Raw genomic sequence first — 19,083 nt, forward strand, 5'->3', positions numbered from 1 at the left:
GTATGTGAGTTTTACATCTGAACAAAAACCTATACATAAATATTAAACTCTAAATACTGAATTCAGCCATTTCCTGTAAAATGGATCAGGGAAAAAAAGTGTGATTGATCAATGAATGGATGCATAGATATGTACAAAACGAGGAAAATAAAGTGTCCTTAGCAGACTATAGGTTGTGGGCATATTGGTATTAAAATTTTCAACTTTGCTCTGTGTTGAAAATTATAATAAAATGTTGAGAAATATTTATAAGAAGGAATGAAGCAGATATAGAATAGTAGTTTATAAAAGTAGCCTGAGGTGCTCTATGCTGGAATAAAGATTTTTAGCCTAGACATATCATATATAGTGAACTGAGAATTTGCAGATGAAGTCAGCGGTCAAGATTAAGGAAGAGTAGAGATTCAAATATAGTTTTGATTCTCAAATAGAATATGAAAGTTTTACTAATATTGTGTACTGTTTAATCTGGCATTTATCCTGAGTAAAGATAGTGTAGGACTCAGTATTGTCTTAATTAGTATTCGTTCACTAATTATTGAGAGTCTGTAATTTTTAATTTATGATATTTTTGCCCAAATATGCCATTGTCTTTCTATAATGGGATTGATTTTCATCTATTCATTTATTTATTGATCCAATAATTATTTGCTAAGTGTCTACTATGTGTTAGGCAGTGTGCAAAGCACTGGGAACTGAGTGGAGAACAAGAAAGATAGTGTCCCTGCCTTCCCTGACACTATAGTCAGAGGGAAGTGAAGTAAAATACAAGACGAGGGGAAGGCTGCAGTCCCGGTGCATCTAGGCTGCAGCAGACACTGGACAGTCTCTCCTGGTGTGTTGCTGTGGACACAGTCATGTCGGCAGTGGCAGGCATGGTTAGCTTGATCCCGTGGTTGAACAATTTGATTCCTGGAGCATTTTTACAATCCAACCTCAGTTTGCAGGAGGCGCATGTTGGCACTCATTTACACAAGGGCACAGAGCACAGGCCCATCAGCTTCATATTTGATTAAAAGCCAGAGTGAGGGCCAGGGTGCCAGAGACACCGTGAGAATCCCAAAGGACCTCAATAGGGTGGAAGGATGAGTCAAGTGTTACCACGCAGGGAGCATTTCAGGTAAGTCTGCCTCCTGAATTGATGCCCCCAGATCCCTGAGCAGACCTAATGTGGAAGTTCTGGTTGACTGACCACATTATCCCAAGAACTGGAAAACAGCAACAAAGTGTCAGGTTTGCTCTCTCTGGAGCCCAAGACCCAAAACAAGTGTCAGTTCTAAGCAGCTCTGTGATGAAAGCCTTTCTTTCATTACGCTTTTCACAGGTGACTGTCCCACCACCATCGAAGGGCCCCCTTCCTTGAGAGCCGGTAAGCATGTGAGGAATTCAGTAAGTCAAGTTCAGTAAGTCTGCAGGTCATTGTCCTTTTTAATGTCTAACTTACTTGTTTCTAAAACATCTCTATGCAGTTTATACTTACTAACACGTTATAAGCAGTAATGAACACCTTGATTAGAAAAGTCAAAAGCAGCATTTTTTATGAATTAGTGGCATCTTCGTCAGTCAGCAGCTGGGAAGACAGAACAGTTCACAGCGGGAGAGCAGAGGTCTGACACCACCTGGTCCTGGATTTGAATCCTGGTAACTTTCCTCTAACTCAGCATTACCTGTTTCTGAAAAAGGAGACAGTGGCGAAGCCGAGCTCTGAGGATGGAGTGAAGATGAAAAGAGATGATGTGAGTGAATGCTTAAACACGCTCATGTAACAGCAAGTAAACACTGTCAGTCACTGTGACTGTCACTGTGGATTTGAGTTTGTTGAGAACACAAAGGAAAGCCTGCTGACAGGGGTCAGGAGCCATCACGGCCAGCCGGTGGAAATAACCCAGATTCCAGGCATACCCACACCTCTCCCAGTACCCCTCTCAGGGAAGACTCCTGCCTTCTGCTAATGACATGCCCAACAGGGAGCAGAGGCAGGTACAAATGGAGAATTTAAGTTTAAAATAACAATAAAGAGGTTAACTTGGTATCTTGACGTTGGACTTGGTATCTTGATGTTGAAATTCACAGAAATGAAAATGTCTATTAAAATAGCTCATGAAAGATAGCTTAATGGAAATGGCGAGAAAAGAATTGATGATTAAGATGAAATACATAGGTTTTCTCAATGAGGGAAACCGATCCTCTATAAAGGTGTATTTCAGCAAGAACATGAGTCCTCAGGTTGGTAGAGTGGCTGCTTCATTCACAGTCTAATCCCCAGCACTGGCCAGCACCTGCCGACCCAGGTCTGACCACCCGTTAGGGACACAGGAGGGAATTCTGCATACAGGTCCTCTGGATGAACTCAATCTAAGTGAGATGTTTAGTGTTGAGAACTGCAGTGGATTGGTTATGTTAAGACAAATGCTACTTGTCTATTCTAATTTTTTAAAATATTTGAGGACTAAGTTGTATCTTCTTTAACAAGAAACATTTGCATTCATTCTCTGCACAGTAGATAATTTTTAGGTTATTAACTCAAGAAAAATGAGTCATTTTCCATTGTCTCAAACCATCCAAGTACTTTATTTTAAATTGTGGCCATTTTTCCATTTAAAAGGAAAGATCCTTATCTAAATGACACAACTTTTTGAATTATTGTTGCAGTAAACAGGGTTGCTACATCATCGAGTTAACAGGATTTGCCCCATGCTTAACAATGGGGTCCCTCAACTTGGGGCCCCACTGTTTTCTTTTGAGAATGTTCTCAGGATGGTGCAGCAAGGCACCTGAGCTGATAGCCCTGTCCCAACCGGATGAGTTTGGAGAAGCATTTCTTAGTGGGGTGACTTCTCCCACCCTGATAGCAGGGGACATTTGGGAATGTCGGGAGGCATCCAGTTGTTGGGACTAGGGAGCAGGAGGGATTCTTCTGGCATCTAGTGGGTAGAGTCCTGGAATGCTGCTAAATGTGGAGAGCACCCATCCACAGCCAGTTCTAGCCCAAAGTGTGAACGGTCCAGGGTGGAGAAAGCCTGGTTTGGAGGAAGACCGGTCTGGTATTTGAGGGGGTGGCAGGTAATTTCAGACAGAATCTTGGGCTTTGGGGACTGTCCTCCCTGGAATCAGGGAAGGTCATGAGTGTGGAATGAAGGTGAGCTTTCCATTACCTTTTCCCCTTCTCAGCTCATGGAACATATCTTTCTCTTGACAACACGCTTGAACAATTTTAGTCAAAATTCCCACTTCCTTTGCCCTATAATATATGTGTCAACTCATCATGTTTATTGACTAAAATGACCTTGTAACTGTAACAACAAGGAAAAGGAAGCATCCCCGCAGTCTGTGTAAAGCGTGTGGTTTGAAACACACATGAGGGTTTTGTGTATGGAAAGCTGTGTGCACGTGCTTTCCTGAAACTTGACCTTTGGTGCTGACCTCGGCTCTCTGCAATTCCTCCGAGCGGCCTTCCTTTTGAAGTAACTCAAAGAATTATTTTTTACTCTGGGGTTTTGGTGAAAACCTTTGCTTTTAAAAATTCTGCGCATTTTCTCCCAAATTTATTTGTGTTGTGATTACTTTTCATAACCAACTTCCATGTGAATGTTACCTTTTGGGAAAAACTGGAAAGTAGATCCTTTTGAAGAGTAGCCTCCACTACAATGTTCCATTGCAGAGATAAATTATGCATACGTATATGTATGTATATGCGTCAGTTATATGTATGTGTGTACATGCACATAACACACACATGCACATACATATCCTTAAGACCCTAACTTATACGTTTAAAAATATGTTTTCCTCCTACTTTAAAGATACATCACTAGATGAAATAGCTCGGCAGTGTAGCTGGAGTTCAAAGTATTTGAGGAAAAGCTTTCAGGGATCTCAAGTCAGTGGTGAGAATTTCTGATGAAACACTGCAGAGACTGGGGTCAGCTACCAAGAGAAAGATGAGCAAATAATCTCCATCGAGGTGAAAAACATAATTTACGTTTTACCAAGGAAGCCAAGAGGAAAGTGGTGGAGCCCGTCCTCCACGTGTACATCAAGTTTCTTTGCTGCCCAGGGATGCTGTGTGAGAATTCACTGTCTCGCTCCCTCACCCAAGGGCAGGTGTCTAATCCCTGGTGATGGGAGCTACACCTGGGAGACTCACAGGCTGGCAGTTTCCCCTTCGCCTCAGCTCCACGCTTAAAAGATTCCTTGGAAGCATCAAGTTTAACAGCTGGAAGAGCTCACAGATGCCAAATCCTTGGGTTTACAGATGAGAGACTTGATGTGCCTTCAAAGGACATGATTTGCCCAAGGACCACAACTAGGTAGTGACAGAACTGTGTTCTAAACCCAGAATGGCTGGATCTTAGTCCAGAGTTCTTTTTACCAGACTGGCCAAGGAAGAAAATCTTATTTTTTCTCCAGCAATTTAAGATTTCAGTTTTTATCACCTCTCCTCTCACCACGAAATCATCAAAACCAGCGTAAGCCTCACCCCTACATGGAGAATTTTCTCTCTCTACTCTGGTGTATACGGATGTCTCTTTTCTCTGAATTCCTGTAACATCATTTGATTGTTTAGTTGATCATAAACGTTTATTCTATATGCTGTCTTCCCCAAAATATCCTTGTGAGAAGGATTCCTAAGCTTCTATCTTCACTCTAATTTCTAGACACATCAACAATAAAAAAGTATATAAATATAACAACCAAAGATAGTACATAAATGCATATATAAGATTTTCACTTAAAATCTCAGTTAATAGCCTCCTGAATTTTTTGGTTATTTACTGACTTAAAGTAGGCATTCACAATCTAGATTTGTGACCGTAATAGTTGATTTTTTCTGAAAATTTCTGATGATGATTAGTAAATCTGTATAGTTCTCTCCAGTTCACCTGCCAACATTTTAACCTCTACAGACCCTTCTTTACAGTTCCTTCTCTTTTAAGAGAATCTCCCTTTTCATGGTAAATTCTATTTCTTACCGATACTTTGTGTCATTGTATACGTGATAAACTTTCCTTTGTATAATAAAAAGGGGGGATCATCAAGACACCAGACTTTTTCTAAATTCAATATGTATATAACTACAAGATTTTTAAGAGGTTGCTTTGTATATTTTGAGAGAATACCTCCTAAGGTTAAATTTATTGTTAATCAATCTACAGCTAAAGTAACTCCACACACCCCCAGGCATCTAAGGAAACACTGTACAAACTTGAATCTCATCACAATGCTTTGACTCAGTTATAACAACCTTACACAGAATTGAGGCCTAAACGGCAAAAGTTGGAATGAATGTTCATCAAATATGGATTTTAGAATTAAGCACAGAGACTATCAATATCTTAGCATTGTATACTGATAAATAAAGTAAGCGATGTGGTTATAGAGACAATTAGAAAAACCAGGAGTTCACCTCTGTGAGAGGGGGCGAGACCCTCAGGGAGGAACCAGCTTGCCCTGTCCTCGACTCTGCTGCTACAGACCTGCAGTCCCAGGCACCATCTCAAGGTGCAGTGACAGACCTGTCACTGCCACGGTCTGTGGGCTGGCCCTCCCACCGTTTAGAGGTTAGCCATAAATAAAAATCCTGTAAAAACATTTGAGAGATATGTAAAACGTTAACTCATGCGATTTCATCAATTGGATAATTGAGGGCAGAGCACATTGAAATACTTGGAAGTCTGAGTGATCCTCTTGGAATATTTATACGGATTAAACAAACCAGATAACTTAAAAATTCCTCTATAGTTCATATATTTATATACAATCTAATTTCTTGAGATGCATGAAAGTCTACTTATTGTGACAATGATTCTGTGAGTTGAAAACGTACATTCAGTGCTAAGAAATGTTTGTAATAGCTGAGTCAATAGTCTGTTGAAAGTCAAAGATTAATGGTATTTTTTAGACAAAATTGGCTTGAACTTAGAAATGCAACTTTGTCAAATAACCAATTAATATAATGATTTGACAAACCTTGGGGGAAATCATATGCAATTGTATATGGTACAGTTCTCCCACCCAAGAGAGGGAAACATGCACTCTAATGAGAAAGGAAGAGCTTTGGCATGGAAACAAATTAAAAAGAAAGGAAAGCTTTCAAGACCCAAAATGTTTAGTCTACATACTAATGTTTAGGCTCTGCAGTGCCCAAGCAAATGCGTCTCCTCCAAGCGAATAAATCTTGATAATGGCCCTCCCACCAGTCAACAGGGCACAGAATAGGAGAACCTCTTTAATTCATGGGGAAAAACAACTGCCCTTTCGAATTTGCATGTGATGGCATGACAAGGAGGACAGTAAATGCATGATGGAGAGGAAATCCACGGGGGTGGGCATGTGTGGATTCTGTACTCCCTTGGCCATGGATCATGGCGATCTGGTCTCCCATGGGCACAATGACAGGGACCTTGCAGCTCAGTTTGCTAAATAACTTAGAGCCAGGGTCGCCTCTCCCTCCCTCCGTTTCCTTCTTCTCATGATCCTAGAGTATGTGTCTTCCTGGTTCAGAGGGCAGTGAAATATCAGAGGTCATACACTCCTCCCAAGACTGTTATTTGCTTGTTCTCTACTAAACACTTCTGCAAAAAGCTATTTATAAGTAGCCTCGGGTAATACACAGATCCCAAACACTTCCTCTTCTGAAACAAATTTTTGACTCATGGGCTTCACACTGAAATTTGGGTTTCCTTTTCAACAAAACAAATAAGAATTTACTCTTTAATCAATCTTGTCTTTTCTACTACACTGAGGTACAGTATTTAAATGTGGAATTCACACAAAAAGGTGGCTGCATCTTACAGGTGAAGGACGTGGAAATCCATGAGTGAATTGATGAGTCAGCACATGTTTATCAAGGGCCAGCTGTGAGTCAGACTTGGAGCTGCTGCCCACAATGGATTCTTCTCTCCAGATGGTCCTGACTGGAGATTATAACACAGCATAGTAAACCCCTAGTACAGACCTACCCCTGGAGAAACCCAATGGGCACACATGGGAAACATAACCCTGAAGGCCAAGGTCATGACATCAAACCCAGGCTCTGCCATCTGCTACCATATGACTCTGGCCAAGTAACATAATCACTTTTCCTCGGTTTTCTCATCTATACGTTGGGGATAATAGTAGAGCACTGGAGGGACGTCAATGGGAGGAAAGCACATGAATGTAGGGCTTCTGTGCATCATGAAAATCACAGGCATTTATCAACTTCCTGACCTGGGAGGAGGGAAGGAGGGAGGAAGAGAAGGGACAATTCCTAAAGAAGTTGGAGCCAGAGCTTTGCCCTAAAAGGCAAGGAGGGTTGAGCCCGTGCAGGGCAGGGTGAGGGGCAGGAGAAGGGTGAAAACCAGGCTCGAATCACGAGTGGGATACAAGGGCGAGGAGCTCCATCACTGCTGTGGCTTGTGGGGCTGAGAGGGGGCGGGGGCTGAGTGAGGACCTTACCTGCCCCACCAGGGACTCTCCCCGAACCTCCTGGAGACCACACACTGACAGACAAGACAGACCCCCCCCTTTGGAACATCAATAACTTCAAGTCTTTTAAGGAGATAGTTCTCCTTCTAAGGTCTGTTAACTGAGAATAAATGATAACAAGAAATGTCCACCATGAACCCAATAATACTTTAAAATACATTGGTAATTAATTACCAAAGCATCTCTATGTAATATTCACTTTGCATATGTTATAAAGGTGGAAATGACACACTTTCACACAGAGTCACATGTCTCTTGGAATAACGTGAAATTTCCCTGAGGAGCTTGCTTTGGAGATGCAGAAGTGAGGAGGGATTTTAAACAGAGGTGCATGACATGACGGGATTTGTATTTTAGATGAATGATCCTGGTGGCTGTGTGGGCAAATGTGCAGATAGAAACTTGGGTTAGGCGGTCTCCCGGGAGGCTCTTGCAGCAATCCAGCGGGGGGTGAAGGGAGTCTGCAGAACATCACTGAGCAGAGATCGGAGGGGTGGAAATGTGTGGGAAACGTTTAGAAATGATACATGACATCTCCAGCCTCACCATGTCACCCTCCTACCTGGAATCTTCCACGTGCTCTTGTCTAGAGCACAAAATCAAGACTCCTAGGAATGCAGGCCTCTCTCAAATGCTTCCCCCTCAGGGAAGGTTTTCTAGGATCCCCAACTAACACTGTCACTCTGGCCCTTACCTCCAACCCCCCGTCCCTGCTGGGCTTTCCTTCTCATCCCTTTTCTGTGTCTGGGATATTCTACATGTGACTGATTTACTCTGTTACTCTCCAGTCTTACCCACTTCACTGCTCAACAGGAGGTGTTTTTATCTCATATTCACAGATGTTCTGGGCTAAGTTGTGTCCTGAAAATTCACAGATTAAATCCCTAAGCCCCAGCATCTCATAATGTGACTGTGTTTGGAGATGGGGTCTCTATAGAGGTAAATAAGGTAAAATGAGGTCGTTAGGGGGGGACCTAATCCAATCTGACCAGTGTCCTTGTAAGAAGAAATCAGGACATAGACTGGCACAGATGGTAGACCACATGAGGACACGGGGAGAAGATGGCCATCTACACGCCAAGGAGGGAAACCTCAGAGGAAACCAACCCTGCTGGCACCTTGATCTCAGACTTCCAGCTTCCAGAACTGTAAGAAAACACATTTCTGTTGTTTAAGCTGCCCGGCTTGTGATACTTGTCATGCAGCCTGAGCTGACTAATACAACTGCCTGTTGCCAACACCTAGAACGGTGCCTAGCGCATGGTGGATATTGAGTAAGTACTCATTGAATGAGTGAATGAATGAATGGATGGATGGATGGATGTCTGCAAAGACCACCATGCCCTGTGTTAAGGACCCTCCTAACCAGCCTCCTGTCCTCCAGCTCCTCCCACGCATATCACGTGCCCCTTCCTCCAGTCACCTTCTTAAGAATCTGGGTCATCTATCCACCTGCATCTGTGATGGGCAGACTCACATGCCTGCCCATGATTGAAATGCCAACCGTTGTCCGGGGACGGACAGTGAGGGAGCAGGGTGAGCGGGAGAGGGCGGGGGAGGCCAGCACCTGTGCTTTCAGTGGGGGGCCGACCCCACCAGGCCCTGGAGGAGCCCTGGGGAAGCCCTGGAGAGTGAGGTGCCCTGTGAAGCAGGGCTCTCGTCCCAGGCAGCTGCCAGCCTCTGTGCACAGAGCCTGTGGCCAGGTCTGGAGACCCCCAAACACTGGTCATTGCTGGGTGGGCAGGATGCCCTCTGAAGAGGTTGGCAGGTGCTGTCCACTAGCAGAAAAGCATGCAGAGGTGTGTGTAGGGGGGGTGACCTGTGCGAGGTGAGCTGGAAGGGGGTCTCCGGCTATCTGGGCAGGTCGCCGCCCGTGCCCACCAGAGTCCTGTCCTCCAGAGCCTGCTCTCTGCTCCTGGGCATGGGGCAGGCCTGGGCTTTGAACAAATCCTATGGAGATAGGGTCCGAGTTTCCTTTGCTGCAGGGTAAATTCCTCAGGTGGACCCGCACCTGATTTACTCTGCTTCTCCTCACATTCATACCATGCCTGGGGCAGGCAGGTCAGGGGGCAAATACTTAACTGAACTGAATAAACGCAGCTTGTTGATTGACTGAGATCCTCTTTCTGTCTATTGCGGTCCCCAGATTTCTCACAGCTATGGGCAGCACTTGATTTCCTACAACTTCTTGGTTGATACACAATAGGATAGTCCCATAGCAAATATCATCAGGAATCTTCCAGAAACACAGACAAAACTTCACTTATGTTCAGAAGGAAACTGGACGGAGTGAAAAAACTGACAAAGGAAAACACAGGTGAATGCTTTCAATATACGTGTAATTATGTGAAATATTTGCTTCTAGAATCTGCGTGTAATTAGCTTACTACGGTGATGTTAACCTTTCCATTCGACAAAAATATGAAATCCTTGACTATGTAGAACAATTTGAAATTTATAGGCGGTAGTACAGAACCTGATTCCAATGAACACACAGAAGTTTTGGTTTTTAGAAATGGGATGTACTCTAAGAGATTTTAGACCTATGATCCGCCCATGCTAATGTTCCTCAGAAAAGAAAACTCCCTGAGATTAGAGCAGGGTGATTATACCTACCATGACAGTGGCAAAGAGTTGCTTTTCCACATTTAAATAGATTATTCTGAGTTGAAAAAAGGAAAACTTTAGATTGAGACATTTTAAAAATCTAAGAATCCCCAAAATTGAATGAGGAGGTTATGCACTTTTTTAAAAAGTGAAACAGCTGGCAAATGCCCACGCGCAAGCGCGGGCACACGCGCATGCGCACACACACACACGCACACTGATATATTCTTTGTCACTTTTTACTAATACATTTTAATTCATTTCATTCCTAGACGATCCTCAACTTTTTTTTTTTTTTCTAACATCTGCATTGCATCCCTTTTTTTCCTCAGAGGCAAAAGTATCTTATAAAATCACTTCCGATGTGATACATCCAAAGTATATAAAATGACTCAGAAAATGTCTGTGTAAATTACATGTTATCCTCTATGTCAAGAGAAGAGAATGGCAGAGTGTCTCAAGCATATCAGCCACTCAAAACATGGGAGCTATTGTTAGTTTTGATTAAATAATATTAAAGGATGTGAACAATTCACATGAGAAGTGCAGAAAGCAAACAGTCAGAAATGCATATCATTGTTAAATTCAAAGAAATTAATAAAAGTTTAATAATATTAAAGTCATCAAACCCAGGAAATCATTTTAAATATTAAATGTCACTGCTATCTTACTAAAATAGGAATCTACCCATATAACCACATATAAAATGTTGGTAAACTTACAGCTTCTGGTGTTGGTATAAATCGTGACCGCCCCTCGGGTGACACTTGATGCCCGTCACCCCCTCCAGGTAGTAACCCTGTTCCTTTGGAGGAATCGCCTCCCTCCAGTGGTGATAGGGGTTAGTGGATTAATAGTCATGGGTTCTAGGTTCCCTGCAGTGGGCGAAAGAGCAGGGCTCCCCCACCCCTTCCTTCGCCAAAGTGCGTGACCACCGTCTGGTCTCCTTCCTACTTTTTGACACCCTGGCAATCGAAGCAGGAGCCGAGTAAATCTACAACAGTGTTTGCTGGGGAAGCAGCGACTAACCAGGCTCCTTCTGCTGTGGGTGTCTGCTCCTCTGTTCTCTGGAACATCCTGCGTGTCCTCTCAGCCCCAACCCTGGTTCTCTAGCCCCTGGACAGCATCTGAGTCCCCAAAATCTGTCCAATAAATGTGTTGCTTAAGTCAGCGGTCCCCAGCCTTTTTGGCACCAGGGACCGGTTTTGTGGAAGGCAATTTTTCCACGGACGGGGATGGGGAGGAAGATGGTTCAGGCGGTAATGCGAATGATGGGGAGCGATGGGGAGCGGCAGATGAAGATTTGCTGGCTTGCCTGCCGCTCACCTCCTGCTGTGTGGCCCGGGGTGGGGGGTGGTTGGGGACCCCTGGCTTAAGTTACCGGGACCAGTTTCTATGCTTTCCATTCAAGAAATCCAACCAATAAATAAATGTAAGTGAAGACCTGTAAAATGTTTGTGACTTTAAAGTAACATCCTCTGCGGGGTTTCTGTTATCAGGTTGTTTCTTTGCCTTAAAACGCGGCTTCTTATGCTCATCTCCCAGCCCAGACTCTGCCTTCTCTGCCTCACCACGTCCTGGGAACTGGGAAATAGATGTCCCCGTAGCTCACTGGTGATCTCATGATGGACATGCAGATCTCCTTAGAATTGATCATTACACTCAGAGGTTTTGTTTTGCAGGACGAGGGGGTGGGTCTGAGCAGGAATCTCTTGGGTCCATCCATCAATCTCTTCCTCCCGAAGTGCCCTGTGAGATTTTGCTTATGCTGCCGTCACGTCTGCTCTCAGGCCAGGACTTTTCCAGACCAGCTGACTATTCTCAAGCATCATAGAAACTGTTTGGGTTCCAAGTTACAGAAACACACCAGAAATTAGCTTAAGAGGGAAACAGAGGTGTGTGTATGGTGGGGGTGCAGGTGCATTGACAGTCTCAGATAACTAGGAAATCCAAAATGGAAATGGACTTGGTCACAGCATGATGTTGAAGTCCCAACAGGGGCGTGTAACCTGGCCCTTTCCCTACCCCACCCCCAACTCTGTGCTCCGGGCACCCTCCCACCTGTCAGGCAGCAGCTCAGCACACGGCTGGGCAGGCTGCACGGTTGCCCACCTCAGAAGGACATCTTCATGAGAGAGAGGGAATTATAATAATGAAGACTGTGAGCTCAAAATGCAGTGCTTAATACTTTGTGCAGTGGACGATAAGGGATTTATTTTCATTTTTGTAAATTATTTAAACGTTATAAAACACTTTCATCTTTTAAGAAAAATCAGGTTTATATTTGACTGTTCACAGAAGAGAATCATGAGCAAAACTCTTTGTCATTCGTTAATACTTTTGGTCCAATTTCTTTTTTTCATTTTACTTTTTTTAATCTTTTTAAAACATCTTTATTGGAGTATAATTGATTTACAGTGGTGTGTTAGTTTCTGCTTTATAACAAAGTGAATCAGCTATACATATACGTATATCCCCATATCTCCTCCCTGGTGGGTCTCCCTCCCACCCTTCATATCCCACTCCTCTAGGTGGTCACAAAGCACCGAGCTGGTCTCCCTGTGCTATGCGGCTGCTTCCCACTAGCTATCTGTTTTACATTTGGTAGTGTATATATGTCCATGCCATTTTCTCACTTCGTCCCAGCTTACCCTCCCCCCTCCCCATGTCCTCAAGTACATTCTCTGCAACTGTGTCTTTATTAATGTCCTGCCCCTAAGTTCTTCAGAACCATTTTTTTTTATTCTATATATATGTTTTAGCATATGGTATTTGTTTTTCCCTTTCTGACTTACTTCACTCTGTATGACAGGCTCTAGCTCCATTCACCTCACTACAAATAGCACAATTTCATTTCTTTTTATGGCTGAGTAACATTCCATTGTATATATGTGTCACATCTTCTTTACCCATTCATCTGATGATGGACACTTAGGTTGATTCCGTGTCCTGGCTATTGTAAATAGAGCTGCAATGAACATTGTGGTACATGACTCTTTCTGAATTATGGTTTTCTCAGGGTATATGCAGAGTAGTGGGATTCCTGGGTGGTATGGTAGTTTTAGTTTTTTAAGGAACCTCCATACTGTTCTCCATAGTGACTGTATCAATGTACATTCCCACCAACAGTGAAAGAGGGTTCCCTTTACTCCACACCCTCTCCAGCATTTATTGTTTGTAGATTTTTTGATGATGGCCATTCTGACTGGTGTGAGGTGATACCTCATTGTAGTTTTGATTTGGATTTCTCTAATGATTAGTGATGTTGAGTATCCTTTCATGTGTTTGTTGGCAATCTGTATATTTTCTTTGGAGAAATGTCTATTTAGGTCTTCTGCCCATTTTTGGATTGGGTTGTTTGTTTTTTTGATATTGAGCTGCATGAGCTGCTTGTATATTTTGGAGATTAATCCTTTGTCAGTTGCTTCATTTGAAAATATTTTCTCCCATTCTGAGGGTTGTGTTTTCCTCTTGTTTATGGTTTCTTTTGCTGTGCAAAAGCTTTTACATTTCATTAGGTCCCATTTGTTTATTTTTGTTTTTATTTCCATTTCTCTAGGAGGTGGGTCTAAAAGGATCTTGCTGTGATTTATGTCATAGAGTGTTCTGCCTATGTTTTCCTCTAAGAGTTTTATAGTGTCTGGCCTTACATTTAGGTCTTTAATCCATTTTGAGTTTATTTTCATGTATGGTGTTAGGAAGTGTTCTAATTTCATTCTTTTACATGTAGCTGTCCAGTTTTCCCAGCACCACTTATTGAAGAGGATGTCTTTTCTCCATTATATATTCTTGCCTCCTTTATCAAAAATAAGGTGACCATATGTGTGTGGGTTTATCTCTGGGCTTTCTATCCTGTTCCATTGATCTATATTTCTGTTTTTGTGCCAGTACTATACTGCCTTGATTACTGTAGCTTTGTAGTATAATCTGAAGTCCGGGAGCCTGATTCCTCCAGCTCTGTTTTTCTTTCTCAAGATTGCTTTGTCTATTAGGGGTCTTTTGTGTTTCCACACAAATTGTGAAATTTTTTGTTCTAGTTCTGGGAAAAATGTCATTGGTAGTTTGATAGGGATTGCATTGAATCTGTAGATTGTTTTGGGTATTTTGGTCCAATTTCATGAAAATATTTTAGACTAAAGAAATACTAGAAGAAAGGGACTTGGGTTTTTTCATTTGTTTGTTTTTCCTTTTGGTTTTGCTTTGTTTTGATTCACCTGTGTGAAAAGAAAGAATCCTATTCTGTACAATAACCATGTCTTTTTTTTTTTTTCCCCCAATCCTTAGTATTTCAAGATACTCAATAAAAAGCTATCATTCCATTAAATAACACACTTTCCCCTGCAGAAAGAAAATATAAAATGGTATCCTGAAACAGTTTTATTCTGTGTAGTTATTCTTCCTGTGCCTATGGGGGCAATGAATTTCTCAATAGGGAATCATGTTTGAGTGATACTTCAAGGTCCTCCAGCCCATCCATGACCCTGTAAATGATGCTGTAAATCTGGATGAGACTGTCTGTACTGGACACTATCTCCAGACCCATGAGGAATCCAGACTGGGGAGAGCAGTGGCCCAGTGGGAAGGGCTGTATTCACTGTGGAGTCTGTGATTCAGAGCACTGCTCCTGGGCCACGCTGGGCAAGCTCACATGCAAGGCTGAAAGGTATGACCTGTCTGCCCTAGGATTTTGAAAAATGCCAGAAGTCTGTGTACAAGCAGTGCACTTCTCCAAACATCACGGGTTTCAGCCGCTTAACAAGTCCCAGTAGCAGTGAAAAAGGATCGGAGATTGCACTCAGAGCATCAGCTCAGCAGAGGGTCCTCTGGGGAGTGCCCATCAGTCTGTGCCACCTTTCTGCAGAGAGGGCAAGGTCAAGCTTTCAATTACCATCTGCCCCTTTGAAAAGAATTGCAGTTTTGTGGTGGGTGTTGTTATTGACCTATAAAAACAAAAACAACAACAATAAACACACCTAGATATTACTTTTTAAGGCATTTACTTAATTGGAAGTACTATATTTTATGCATTTCTGATGGTTTATGCTGAGGCATTTGTGTAGAACAGCCAGAAATGACTCCTTTGTTGGGTGCTGTGGATCTGCAGACACTGGAAGAAAATCTTCAGAGAGAAACACTCATTCCCCAGATGGTGTGTCTTTATATGTTTTGCAAAGTCAAAGCATGCCAGCCCCAATGGGTTTAAACGTGATAAATATTGTCACAGCTTAGTAAGTTCTTAATTAGCTGAAAGAATAAAGTCAACAAAAGTATTTTGGAAGAACAAGGAACATTTTCACACCAAAATTAATAAGTTCAGCCTCAATGAAGCCAACTCACCATAAGCCAATAATTTCACTCATTCTGCTGATTGAGGGGCCACGTTGCTGGCCTGGCTTGGACCTGAGATGCTCAGTAAGGGAGAATGTCCCTCTGAGCTCTTTCCACCATGGGTAGGCACTACAGGAGGTGGGCAGATTCCCCAGACAGTGGATCCTGACTCTGGAGAGCCTCCTGGGGGCCCCACACTGCTGCCCCAACTGGTGCGTTTTTAAAATCCACTTGGAGGAGGCTTTGCTCTCGTTTCTACTGTAGAGACTCCTCCTCTCACTCCAAAGACTTTCACATGGTGTCAGTTCTCCTTCCTCTCTGGTCAATTTCCAGGGTAAAGAGAAGCAAGGAAAACTGCAGGGGATTATTCACTCATTAGACCTAGCATTTGTTGCCCAGTTGATGGTCAATGTGCCTTTGGAATACTTCTTTGGTCACTACCAGCAAAAGAAAATGTTCACCCTTTTGTCTCCTGTGGCAAAAACTTGTGTGAATCTTTACCATGATCCTTAATGCTCTGCAATGTAAGTGTGTTTGTATGTGTGTGTGTGTGTGTGTGTGTGTGTCTCCCAAAGAAGCTTATTGGCCGCCAGAGAAGGGACTGTGGTTTGGTTGCCTACATATAAAATTCAGCCTCACAAAATTCCTAAAATATGATGGAATCAGTATATATTTGTAGGATTTGGGCCATTAATTTCTTTTATTCCACCAAATTAAGCCAATGATGCCTAATAATCACAGTAAGTTTAAACTTTACTTCTGAACAATGACACAGCATTTCTGTCTATCAGTGACTCATCTCTAAATGTGCAGAACACAAAGATGTCTTCTCAAGTTCTCTGGATGAAAAAACAAAGTTCCAGACACATCTTCCCTTGACAGCATGACCAGTTTGCCATCAGTGTTCCATGGATGTATTTGGTGGGGAGAAAAAGATTTGAATTTGTGTCATTTAACTCTATTTAACTGTTTTCTTGTTGTTAACAACTAAGAAGTCACCTTCCACAGTTAATATAAAAATATTATGGATTACTAATATCACTGAGTCAACAGTTGTCCTAAACATTAAACCTCCAACCAGGGAGGGACTTTTGCTCACTGTCTGACATCCTGGGGCACGCTTACAAGAGCTTCTGGGCTCTGTATGAGAGACAGGATGCTGGGCTACGGTGTGCGCATGGGATCATTCTTATTAGATCATGTAAATTGATTTCCCTTGTGGTTGTTGTTTAAAGCCTATCCCGCCCCTCATTCTCCTCCTCCTCTTCCTCCTCCTCTTCGTCTTTCTCTCTCTCTTTTTTTTAATCTCCTCCTTCCTTACCCTGTTAAGACCATCTTTTCTATACTCTTATAGAGCAGGTTTGTTTCAGATTTTTAGCCAGCACCACTGAATGGCAGCTACTTTGGTTTAAGGTTTGCTCTGTGCCAATGAGGAGCTGGGTGACTGAGATTCACTCTTTCACTCAATACTTGTTACTCTCCCGTAGGGTGGCTACTATTAATACACCCACTTGTCAGAAGAATAATGAGAACAGAGAGGTTGAATAGTGTGTCAAGGACACAGAGCAAGGAAGAGTCACAGCTGTGCATAGCACATTCTCCTTGGAAGATTTTGGAAATGGGTTCTAAGCAAAGGGATCTTTTCTTCCCATGCTGCAGGTGAAGTTAGACTCCTCTGTGCTGTGTGGCGAGCATCAGGTGACCACAGGAACTGATGATGGAGAGGGATGCGGGGGCAGGATTCAGTGAAAAATGTAGGGAATTTCTTTCCTGAACTTTGCGACACATCAGTTCCAGAAGGAAGAGGCCATTGTTATCTAATATCCTACTAACATCTTTGACAGGAGGACAGAAGCAAACATTCCACATCAATCATGCCAACTGTGAGTCTTATCACTAAAATGGACAATTCCGTGTTTCCTTTCATGGATGATCTTGAGGTTTTCTGCCCATGTTAGAGGGTTTTGCACATCGTTGAGGCCACGTGATTTCTGGACCAGAGGACAGGTCCGCAGCAATCATGGATTTAGGTCCCAGTTGAAATGGGTGCATGGAATAAGCTAAGCCACGTCAGTGCGTGAGCACACAGAGGCTGGGTTTCACTTGAACAGATTACAGGCTAGTCCTGTGATCTCGTGGTCAGACCTCAACTTTCATCCCTTCCTGGATGTGTCTTTTACTACCCTGTTTAGGAGGCTGTCCTGATGCATGGTTTCCGCAATAAGAAATACTCAAATTTGAGTAATGCCATGGAGTACTGCTGAATTAGAAAAGTTTCGCTAACGTCAACATTTTTCTAAATCCAATTCCATTGAAAATGTTTGCCAGCCTTCTGTAGTTCTCACAGTTAACTCTTCTGGTTCCGTCACTGATAGTATTTGTGTGCACATGTGTGCGTGATGTGGAGATTAAGATAGCCTTCAGTCCAAATTGCATAAAATCTTAATTAGATGTCTTCTGTGTATAACTATTTTTCCTTGTTCCAAGCCTCTTAACCTAGTGATTCATAATTCCTAAACTTTGGATTTGAGACGTGATGAGAGAACATTTTATTTTAAGCAGTGGTTTTGGAAATTTTCCACTTAAGTCCTTTCACCAGACTCAGATTTGCACAAACCCTCCTTTTCTACCTCTTTCTATGTCAAATGGGTCTCCCTTTGTAGGTTGCTTTTAGTTTTTAAATCCCTTTCATGTGTCTTATTTTCTTTATTTTTTTATTCAGAGAATATTTTTAAAGTACAAAAGAATTCAAAGAATGAGATTACAAACAGCCTTTTTTCCATCACTCAGAATTAATGATATTGTATCGTATATTTTTCTAAGTCTTTTAAGAAAAAAAAGTGCATTAAAAGATAGAAACCAACAAACAACAATTCCTCACTTTTCGTGATGAGGGGTTGCGGGATAGGAGGAGGGGTTAGAGAATTAAATAAAGGAAGAAAGAAAACAGACCATTGGATAGACTAGTAAGCATATCTACCCTCTCTTTTCTTTAGTCCTGACTTGGACATGATCATATTATTGTAAAGGCTTTTAAACCAGGCAAGGGGCAGCGGGGGCCACAAGTGTGATGGTGCCTTTGGGGCAGACCTCAGCCTTCCATTCTGTCCATCCCTGGTGCCTGAGACCACAAAGATCACAGCTTAAGTGAGTCTGAAGAGAATCACCCCAAACATTAAACTCAATTATTTTTTTCTTGGCTTCTCTTTATTCTGAGCATTCAGAGTTTCCTTAACGGCATTCCAACTCGTGAATGTTCCAGAGAGATCAGAGCTCTTGTTCCCCGGGACATCTTTGGATCAGCATCTGGAAAAGGACAGTAGGGTCCATGGAGGACATTATGCAGGAGAATCTGGAAGGCGATGGAAGCACTTAGCACTGGTTGTGGGTGTGATGTGCTGTCCTCTACGACGTGATGCGCATTTTCCCCACAGGGCTCAATAACGAAAAGAAAGAAGCAAAGAGGGCCTAACCTTCTCTGAAAGATAGCTCCTCCTGCTGAACATGTGTTACAGACACGGACCATCAGGTGGGGGGCAGCTATTTTTGATGGCAAGAGAAGGTGGCAGATTTGTGAATTTGAGCCCAAGTCCATGTCCTCTTGTCGCCTCAATGGGCTGACTTTTTGAGACCATGGTGGCCCCAAGAATGGGAAGGAAGGAACCGGCAGGATGTCTG

Source organism: Balaenoptera borealis, assembly GCF_965194805.1.
Source record: "Balaenoptera borealis genome assembly, chromosome: 2".
In the NCBI taxonomy this organism is placed as follows: Eukaryota; Metazoa; Chordata; class Mammalia; order Artiodactyla; family Balaenopteridae; genus Balaenoptera; species Balaenoptera borealis.